Raw genomic sequence first — 11,951 nt, forward strand, 5'->3', positions numbered from 1 at the left:
TTGTATTTGTTTGTTGTGAGTTGTGTAGGGCCTTTAGGAACCTCTGAGGGAAAGCCAAAGGGGATGGAGCTGTGGACAGGAACCCCAGGTTGCTGGGCTATTGGCCTGTCAGAGACTGTCAGAAGCGTGTGTCAGTAGAGCATCCCACCCCTCAAAATGCTAGAAGAAAAACCAATGGTGAGTTTTAGCCCAGCCAGAAACAGCAAGACATTTCTGCTGCTGAGACATCATTGCTGTGGCCTCAGTCCACAGGGAAATTGGGGTTCAGAGGGCAGGTGAAAAGGGACTTTGATTTCTACCCTCAAGAATGATGCCTGAGGTTGGTCCTGTAATCCTGTGAGACAGTAACCTCATACTCCCGGGCTTTGGGCCTGTCAGAAGCAGGAACCATGGGTTACTGAGCTATTGGCCCATTGGGGGCTCCCACAGAACACTGGGATGCTGATGGGGACCCCTAGCCACAGTTACACAAAATTACATATTTTAGTTCATTCCTGTTCCATTTATGTCTTATGCATTTAGTTAATATATTTTAGTTTGTACTTTTGCTTTTTTACAACATAGTGTTTTCATCACCAAAACCAGACTCACCCCTAAGCTGTCTTTTCAAACATTTGAAGGATATTTTTCCACAGACAGTGTTCTCCAAGGAACACCTTAGGACCCTTTGTGAACTTGAGTGATGAGCTTTTAATGTGGGATGCCCCCCTATTCATTCACAGGTGCTTTTGAGCCTTTTCTCTAACAAGTTTAGAAAACAGCCTCAGAGAATCTAGTCAAGATGACTGGTGGAGATGGATGAGACCACTTTGGGAGGGAGAGTTCAGATGCACCTGGTGGTTTCTGCTAATCCGCCAGGTCCCCTTGATGAGTCTTCAGGGAGTCAAACACAGGGAGGAACTGGCATGCAGGAACAGGCACCTATACAGGAAGACGTCTAAGACAAGGTAAGATCCATCTGGGGTTCCCACAATTTGGTTGGAAGTGGGGGGTCTGATCAACCTCTGAGTCTGTTGAGTGGTGTACGAGTGTGTGTATTGGTTCTGAGCGTATAGAAATGTGAGAGTAAGTGTGGACTAATAGACATAGTTCATGTCAGGCCCTTGTCTGTCTTGTTGTTTTATGTCATTTGTTCAGGGTTCATGGGAAAATTGGTCTCGGCCTGAAACAAACAGTCTTGGAGACATTTGTGAGTGGATTGCAGATCTTTTCATTCAAGGGATCCTTCAAGACTTTGCTCCTTCTGAGATCTCCTTCTTTACCTACTTGCTCTTATGTGTCCTACAACGCTCATCACTTGGTGTGCCTTTGACCTGGCAATCACTGGTCTCTTCATCCGTATTATTGCTATTTCGCTTGGTAGTGCTGCCCCTCCAGAGTAGTCCTCCAAATGGTGTGTGGCTCTGACTACTTGTTTTATCTCTTTGTGGAGACCTTGTTCATACTTCTGTCCCCACCCAGTGTATTTTTTCCAGCTAGTTCTAATTCTTCTGCATCTCCCTAGCTCGTTGATGCCTCATCCTCACCAGACTTTGGGTCCCTCTTTTTTCCATCATCTGGGGAAGACTCTTCCATCATAGCAGTACCTCTTGACATGAGGTCCTCTCTTTTTCCTAGTCTAGGGAGGTCTCAATTGCAGGAAGTGATGACACTCTTGAACTACATAAAGACCCTGGAGACTTGTCTGTTCCATTCTCCCACTATTCAGAGTTATTACTCAGAGTGTCTTTCCTTCCAGGATTCTCACTCTTAGCATTTGCCCCATTGTGGTACTCTTGGTTCCCATCAGTCAAGAGAAAGGAATTGTGTAGTTTTTATAATATTATTATCCCCTGTTGGCTCCAAAATTTCCATCCTGTTGACTTCTTAGTACATGTATTTTGTCATCCTATCACATTTCCTGTAAGCCTTCATTCTTATGCAGGCAACAGGGTTGTTGCTGGAATGGCAATGATGACTGGTTAGAAATTCAGACATTAAAAGGAGTTCTGATTCCTTTCACTGCCTATAAAGACTAGCCCACTCCTTTTAATTGACACCTGCTATTAAAGGTGACATTAAAGGAAAAGAGAAGGCCACTCAACATCAAGTGAGAATCTAAGGTATTTCAAAAAACATCAATGTCCTCATGTCACTCTAGTATTATACTTTTATACTTGTCAGAGAAGTAATAAGAAAAAAAATAGATCGATTCCAAGGCATTCCCTGTTCTATCGTATCTTCCACTAGACATGTGCCTGGATGATTGTGATTCAGGCTTATTGTCATAACACGTAACCACTTGGGGGTTAGGCTATTGAGTTTTCTAATTCCAAACTAATTTGAACTATTGCACCCATTTTAAAAGTCAGATAGAGAAGAGGAAAATTTGTGATTTCAAAATAGGGCAATTCTTTTAAAAACCTCCATAGAGAAAATACTCATGATTGCTCTTGAAGAACAACATTAAATCTTACAACTATCCTTGAATGAAAATAACTTGGAACCATCTTAACTAACTCTGCCACAGTTGGAATAACAACTTAGGAGAGGTTCTGAATTGCAGTCATGAACTCCCAGCACACGACTAAACATCTCTTGTCTTTCAAAGCAGAACCTAGGCCTCAGAAGAATTTCACAATTCATTTGAGCTGAGATTTCACAGGACTAAAGATAAATGTCTCCTGAAAAGTCAGATGTATCCAAGTTAGCAAATATCAAGCAATTTTTGTCCAATCACACTGGGAAGACTTATACTTCTATTTCAGTAAAACCAGAAGACTATGTTAATTAGTTGCATGTGAGCAGTCCAATTTCTACAGATAATCAAGACATTGAATCCCATCATCACAAAATTGTATTCATGATTTGTGTAAAAATGACTTAATGAAAAAAAAACATGAGTGAAAAATTAAAAGAATACTTAAGTACCATTTCAAAACAGACTTAAAAATAAGAAAACAGAAGTTTACAAAGTTGTGGTGAAAAATATGTCCCTTTTCACAACCACTTAGAGAAAATGGGTGTAAAATGCAGTTGTACAATAAAACTTCAATTACCCAAAATCCATTTAAGCGGATTCTTCAATCATTATGATTCTTTTTTTTTTTTGCCCCTTTAAAAAAAATAATATTCTTGTCATTCAAATCACAATTTAGCACTTAAAATACCATTGTTCTTTGCAATAGCCTCAGCAATTTAGTACAATTTAAGAAGTGTATTTTTATGAAAAACAGTATGCTGAGAAGATAGTTTGAGACAGCCTGATTTTCTTAAAAAAAGAGATGGAAGAAAACCTAATTTCATGAAGAATATTTATAATGCCAATGTACATGCACAATATACATATCCTTGCCATATATAATTTGCTTAAAGGACCATGTATGTCTGTATTATATTCCAGGATGGAAGAATAAGTACAAACCCTTTTCAAAACTGAATACATGACAATAAATCAAGTTCTCCATTTTTTTGAGTGACATTTATTTGAAAATGTCTAAATGAGGATTTGTTGAAGAAGAGACATGGCCCATGTATGAAGAAATGTGATTGATCGTAAAGTCATGAAGTAAGATTGTCTAACAAGAGGGCCATTCTGCTGAACTAGAGGTAGGCAAGATTCATTGTCATCATGTTTCCCTGAGATTCAGGCTGAGGGCTGGTCTCTACCACTGGCTCTAGTTGATTCCAATCCTTTGGGAGATGAAGGCCTAAGAAAGTCCTGTAGAAGCTATTTCCAGGGACAGAAGCTGTGCTAAAAGCTGATTTTAGGTCTAGGTTTTCAAAAAATAAATACATGATCGACTTTTAATCTTCTAAAACAAACAAACTTTCAACGCCAAATCCGATATCCAGGTAAACTGAGTTTCATTTATGATGGAGAAAATAAATACTTTAATGACATTCACATGTTGGAGAAATTTGCCATAACCAAACCAGCTCTTCAGGATATTCCCAGCACTATCCTCCATAATGACCAGCCCATTCCTGTACCACAAAAGTAAACTCATTCAGAAACTTTTGATCAAACTCCAACTTCCACAGTGGTGAAAGGATTAAAAATGTCTACTGGACTTTTGAAAAACTCAATACCCAAAATTTTACCAGACTTATCAATATTCTCCATTAATGTGAATGGCTTAAACTGTCCTCTAAAGAGGCAAAGGTTGGCTGACTGAATACAAAAACTCAGGCCAGATATTTGCTGCATACAAGAATCACATCTTACCTTAAAAGATAAATATAGACTCAGGGTGAAAGGATGGTCATCCATATTTCAGGCAAATGGTAATCAGAAAAAAGCAGGTATTGCAATTCTATTAGCAGATATAATAGGCTTTAAACCAACAAATGTAAGGAAGGATAAGAATGGTCACTTCATATTTGTTAAGGGTAATACTCAATACGATGAGATTTCAATTATTAATATTTAAGCAACCAACCAGAATGCGCCTCAACTTATAAGTGAAACACTAACAGACATGAGCAACTTGATTTCCTCCAGCTCCATAATGTTGGAGATTTCAACACTCTTTTGACATTGTTGGATAGTTCCTCCAATAAGAAGCTGAGCAAAGAAATTTTAAAATTAAACCTAACCAACATTTGAATTTAGCAGACATCTACAAATATTTCATCACAACATAGCTGAATACACATACTTCTCATCAGCCCACGGAACATACTCCAAAATTGATCACATCTTAGGTCACAAGTCTAACCTCAGTAAATTTAAAGGAATAGAAATTATTCTTTGCATCTTCTCAGACCACCATGGAATAACAGTTGAACTCAGTAACAGCAGGAATCTGCATATTCATACAAAAACATGGAAGTTAAATAACCTTATGCTGAATGATAGCTGGGTCATAGATGAGATTAAGAAGGATAACCTGAAATTTTTAAAACAAATGACAATGAAGACACAAATTATCAGAACCTCTGGAATGCTGCAAAGGCAGTCCTAAGAGGGAAATTTATAGCACTGCGAGCTTTCCCCAAGAGAGCAAAAAGAGAGGAAGTTAATAACTTAATGAGACATCTCAAGTAACTGGAAAAGGAAGAACATTCCAACCCATAACCCAGTAGAAGAAAAGAAATAACCAAAATTAGAGCAGAATTAAATGAAATTGAAAAAAAAAAAGAATTATACAACAGATCAATAAATCAAAAAGTTGTTTTTTTGAAAATTTCAATAAAACAGATAAACCTTTGACTAACCTAACCAGGAAGAAAAGAGTAAAATCTCTAATTTCATTAATCAGAAATGACTAAGAGGAAATAACCATAGACTCCTCAGAAATTCAAAAAATCCTTAATGAATATTACAAGAAACTTTATTCTCAGAAATATGAAAATCTGAAGCAAATTGAAAAATACTTGGAAGCACCTCGCCTTGCACAATTTAGCCAGAATGAAGTGGAAATGTTGAACAGCCCTATATCAAGTTCTGAAATAGCATCAACCATACAACATCTCCCTAAAATGAAAAGCCCGGGCCCAGATGGCTTCACATCAAAATTCTACCAAACCTTTAAAGAGGAAGTAGTATCTATATTACTCATCCTGTTCCAAAATATAGAAAAAGAATGAAGACTACCCAACACGTTCTATGAAGCAAACATCACCCTGATCCCCAAGCCAGAAGAAGACCCAACAAGAAAAGAAAATTATAGACCAATATCACTAATAAATATAGATGCAAAAATATTCAACAAGATCCTAACAAACAGAATCCAGCAACACATCTAACAAATTATACATCATGATCAATTTGCTTTTCTCCCAGGGTCTCAAGGATGGTTCAATATACGTAAAACTATAAGTATAATTCAGCACATTAAACAAATTAAAAAACAAAGAACATATAATTCTCTCAATTGATGCAGAAAAGCTTTAGATAATATCCAGCATTCCTTCATGATCAGAACACTTAAGAAAATTAGAAAGGGGAAAGGGAGGGGAGGGAGGGGGGAGGGATGAGGAGGGATTACACCTGCTGTGCATCTTACAGGGGTATATGTAAATCCTAGTAAATGTGGAATGTAAAGGTCCATTTTCTTAGCAAAATAACTAAGAAAATGCTACAAAAGCTATGTTAACTAATGTGATGAAAATGTGTCAAACGATCTATGAACCAAGTGTATGGTGCCCCATGATCACACTAATGTACACAGCTATGGTTTAATAAAAATAAATAAATAAATAAATAAAATTAATATAGCAGGGACATTTCTTAAACTGATAGAGGCCATCTACAGCATACACACAGCCAATATTGTATTGAATGGAGTTAAATTGAAATCATTTCCACTCAGATCAGGAACCAGACAAGGCTACCCATTGTCTCCATTGCTCTTTAACATTGTAATGGAAGTTTAACCATTGCAATTAAGGAAGAAAAGGCAATCAAAGGTATCCATATAGGTTCAGAAGAGATCAAACGTTCTCTCTTTGCAGATGATATGATTGTCTATATGGAAAACTCCAGGATTCTATTACAAAACACTTAGAAATAATGAAGGAATACAGGAGTGTCTCAGATTACAAAATTAACATTCATAAATCAGTAGCTTTTATATATACGAACAATAGTCAAGATGAAAAAACAGTTAAGTACTCTATTCCATTCACAGTAGTGCCAAAGAAGATGAAATATTTGGGAGTTTATCTAACAAAGGACGTGAAAGATCTCTATAAAGAGAACTATGAAACTCTAAGAAAATAAATAGCCGAAAATGTTAACAAATGGAAAAACATACCAGGCTCCTGGCTGGGAAGAATCAACATTGTTAAAATGTCCATACTACCCAAAGCAATATACAATTTTAATGCAATAACTATTAAAGCTACATTATCATACTTTAAAGACCTTGAAAAAAATAATACTTAATTTTATATGGAATCAGAAAAAAACCTCGAATAGCCAAGACGTTAATCAGAAATAAAAACAAAGCATGAGGACTCATGCTACCGGACCTCAGACTATACTATAAATCGATAGTGATCAAAACAGCATGGAACTGGCACAAAAACAGAGAGGTAAATGTATGGAACAGAATAGAGAACTAAGAGATGAACCCAGCTACTTAGCATTATTTGATCTTTGAAAAGCCAATTAAAAACATTTAGTGGGGAAAAGATTCCCTGTTTAACAAATGGTGCTGGGTGAACTAGCTGGCAGCCTGTAGAAGACTGAAAGTGGACCCACACCTTTCACCATTAACTAAGACAGACTCTCACTGGATTAAAGATTAAAACTTAAGACATGAAACTATAAAAATACTAGAAGAGAGTGCAGGGAAAACTTTTGAAGAAATCTGTCTGGGTGAGTATTTTATGAGGAGGACACCCCGGGCATTTGAAGAAGATACAGAAATACACTACTGGGACCTGATCAAACTAAAAAGCTTCTGCAAAGCCAAGAACACAGTAAGTAAAGCAAGCAGACAGCCCTCAGAATAGGAGAAGATATTTGCTTGTTGTGTTTTCTACAACGGTTTAATAACCAGAATCCACAGTGAACTCAAACGTATAAGCAAGAAAAGAACAAGTGATACCATCACAGGCCTGGCAAGGGACTTGAAGAGAAACTTCTCTGAAGAAGACAGGCACACGGCCTACAGACATATGAAAAAATGCTTATCATCCTTAATCATCAGAAAAATGCAAATCAAAACTACTTTGAGATATCATCTAACTCCAGTAAGATTATCCCATATCACAAAATCCCAAGACCAGAGATGTGGGCATGGATGTGGAGAAAGGGAACACTTCTACATTCCTGGTGGGAGTGCAAATTAATACATTCCTTTTGGAAAGATGTTTGGAGAACACTTAGAGATCTAAAAATAGATCTGCCATTCAATCCTATAATTCCTCTACCAGGCATATACCCAGAAGATCAAAAATCACATCATAACAAAGATATCTATACCAGAAGGTTTATTGCAGCCCAATTCATAATTGCTAAGTCATGGAAAAAGCCCAAGTGCCCATCGATCCACGAATGGATTAATAAATTGTGGTATATGTACACCATGGAATATTATGTAGCCTTAAAGAAAGATGGAGACTTTACTTCTTTCATGTTTACATGGATGGAGCTGGAACATATTCTTCTTAATAAAGTATCTCAAGAATGGAAGAAAAAGTATCCAATGTACTTAGCCCTACTATGAAACTAATTTATGGCTTTCATATGAAAGCTATAACCCAGTTATAGACTAAGAATATCGGGAAGGGGAAGAGAGTGGGATGGGAAGGGGAGGATTTGTGGAGGGAGGGTGATTGGTGGGATTACACCTATTACAAGGGTACATCTGAAAGTTAGTAAATGAAGAATATAAATGTCTTAACGCAATAACTAAGAAAATGCCAGGAAGGCTATGTTAACCAGTGTCATGAAAACATGTCAAATGGTCTATAAAACCAGTGTATGGTGTCCCATGATCACATTAATGTACACAGCTATGATTTAACAATAAAAAATAAAACTAAATAAAAAATAAACCAAAAAATAAATATATGGCACTTCTGAGATTGTGGGGCAGAATGATTAAGTCCCAACTCTAATTATGAGGTTATAAAGTTTTCACTAATCATGATTGAAGCAAAAGAACCGTATAGAATACGAAATGTCATAAAGGTAAAAGAAAACCCAAATGTTCAAATCATTCTGACTCAGCAGTCAAGGGAAAAAGAAACAGGGGAGAAAGTATGAAGAAGATATTTGCATGATAACTATGTACGTGAAAGAAATTGTCAGTGATCTCAGCAATTTTTGGCTTGTGTTGGTAGAAGAATATTTCTGTATTAAGGTACAATTCTGTATCTATTTTCAAAAGTTTCACCCAAGGGTGGCGCCTGTGGCTCAGTGAGCTGGGCTCCAGCCCCATATGCCGAGGGTGGCGGGTTCAAACCCAGCCCCGGCCAAACTGCAACAAAAAAATAGCCGGGCGTTGTGGCGGGCGCCTGTAGTCCCAGCTGCTGGGGAGGCTGAGGCAAGAGAATCGGGTAAGCCCAAGAGTTAGAGGTTGCTGTGAGCCGTGTGATGCCACGGCACTCTACCCCAGGGCAGTACAGTGAGACTCTGTCTCTACAAAAAAAAAAAAGTTTCACCCAAGATTAATTTTGAAATCTTTACCTTCACCAGGAAGAGAGTGCGATAGTGGAGACATCATCATAAGCAAGGTGTTGGTTTTTGCAACATCTGTGAGTGGGTTTGGATTATTTTAGATTTGAATAAGATTGTGTTTTGTACGTGGGGTAGGAGTAGCAGAAGTAAAGATGGGTTATTGTGAGATGAACATTTAAAAAGGATATTTGATATGTCGTATCATTGGTGGTGGCTTTTAAGGTCTAAGATTCCTTTATGATAAATTTTTTTTCATACATATTTGATTTTCAGTTTGCTATAGGTCTTTACAGACAAGAATAATTTTCATAAGGTAACAAAGAAAAGAAATATGCTGCTTCAGAGCTACACGGGGGGTGACAAACAGAGGATTTTTCCTACCTTTAGCACACATGCTAAGACAGGGATTTTCACGCCCAAGATCAATTTCAACTCCTGCATCCAGTTTTTCAATAATGTCTTTGCAGGAGTCACTGTCACCAGGGACCCAGAAGATGCCAGCCGTCAGGGGTCCCTTGGCGTTGAGGAAAAAAAGAACATCCTATGGGGAAGCAAAGAAAAAAAAAAGGCACTTCATCTCCATGAACAAGGGGACAGGTACATGCCCTCTTTGGCCCCAGAGTCTGGGATGTGCTAAGATAAAGGCACTGTAGGACTAGATCCAGACAGATGGCTACAAGGATTAAACTCAATTTCTTTTGAGAGCAGAATGGTAGTTACCAGGGTAAGAGTGGTAGTGAGGTTAGGGAGATTTTTGGTCCAAAGGTACAACATTTTAGTTAGATGGGAACATTAAATTCAGGGGAGCTACTGTCTAGCAAGGAGACCTCAGTTAACAAGAATGTGTTGTATTCTTAAAAATTGCTGACAGTATTTTAAAGGTGTTCTAGTTTTCTTTCCGTCTTCTACTTGTACTGGAGGAAGAGAATGGCTTTGGAGAAAAGCAATCCATGAGATTCAAAACCTAATTATTCTATGTTATGTACTATGGAACCTAGGGTAAAGTTTGGAGGTTCCAGAACATTTCTTATGTAGGGAGGATGATCTGATAATAACTGCCCCTTAAATGTCTTGTGAGAGCCAACGCCTAGTGGCTTGACTAGTGCCCAGCACTCATAGCTGTGCAATGTGGCATGCCATGCCATTCGTGTAGCACAGTGCTCACGGGTCACTCCGTTGTGTTTAGCAGTGATCCACTTCATGTATCCATTGCAGAGAATATAAACTCAGGGGCTTTCATTTCACCCATTTTGTGTTCAAAGTATAATTTCGAGAGACCGTACTTTTATGGTTAGACACTTGAAATACAAATAAAAATGTCTTCAGTCTTAAGAATAAGATTCAGTAGTCACTGCTCCTAATGTGATAATAGAAGACTTTCACAACCATGAGAGTTCATGAAAGGATTTCTGAGGGATAATGAAACATCTCTGTCTACAGAGTCAACTCATTAACACAAGCAAGTTTATGTGACTCTTTCTTGTGGTCAGTTGACTAGATTATCTTTTCATATTATGTCTTCCTCATGAATTTCCAGTATTTAAATCATATTTCTTTCTTTTTTTTTTTTTTTGTAGAGACAGAGCCTCACTGTACCGCCCTCGGGTAGAGTGCCTTGACATCACACGGCTCACAGCAACCTCTAACTTTTGGGCTTACGCGATTCTCTTGCCTCAGCCTCCCAAGCAGCTGGTACTACAACGACCACAATGCCCAGCAAGTTTTTTTTTTTTTGCTGTTGTTGCAGTTCAGCTGGGGATGGGTTCGAACCTGCCATCCTTGAAATTAGGGGCAGGCGCCCAACTCACTGAGCCACAGGGGCCGCCCTAGATTTTCTTTTTGAAAACAGAGTCTCCCTTTCTCACCCTCAGTAGAGTATTACAGCTTCATAGTTCTTAGCAACATCAAACTCGTAGGCTGAGGGAATCCTCTTGCCTCAGTTTTTCAATTTTTAGTAAACACAAGCTCTATGTCTTCCTGAGGCTGGTCTCAAACTCCTTAATCCATCAATCCACCTGCCGAACCCTCCCAGAGTGTTAGGATTACCATTGTAAGCCACGAGGTGTGGCCTCCTACAACATTTACAACAGCTTTTTTTCCATTTTTTGGCTCGGGCCGGGTTTGAACCCGCCACTTCGGTATAAGGGCTGGCGCTCTACTCACTGAGCCACAGGCACTGTCCTACATCAGATTTTTATACTCCAAATTATTATTAATACAGATCCTTAGACAAAACTAAGAGTTTTTACACTTTATCCATTTGGGGAAAGATTTCTCTCCCAGAACTCTTCCTTGCCAAATCCCCTTCCATTATTTTACTATGAAAATGAGCCTTACGTAGAGAGGTAAAGGAATATCGCCATAGTCGCAAATGTTCGGCAGGGCAACTCCGAAGAACTTCCCTGGGGCAGGAGAAGAAGATGGTGGTGACACAGGTGAGTTCTCCAGTTCAGTGCCAGAATGACAGCAGCAGGCCCAGTTGATGATACATGTTCTTGTAGATACCATGTGATCCAAATCTAACAATGGAATTGGATATCATTAGCAAAACTAGTTCATCTCACTTTCCCTTAGTACCACAGTTTCCATTTGGAAGTACGTTTGCTACAAAGGCTCAAAGACAGAAAAACTTTCCTAGATCTTTTGTCGTTGACTAGTCAAACTCTCAGGTTACATTACAATCGTGTATAAATGAAAGAAGGCTCATAGAAAACATAATCAAATATTTGGGTTTCCCCTTTATTTCAGAAACATCATCATTCTGTTTACTTGAGTTTTGGTGGTAAATTGTCAAAGGTGAAAGAAAAGTTTTCCTTCCGGCTGAAACAACTTAAAA

This window comes from Nycticebus coucang, chromosome 6 (genome assembly GCF_027406575.1).
Source record: "Nycticebus coucang isolate mNycCou1 chromosome 6, mNycCou1.pri, whole genome shotgun sequence".
NCBI lineage: Eukaryota > Metazoa > Chordata > Mammalia > Primates > Lorisidae > Nycticebus > Nycticebus coucang.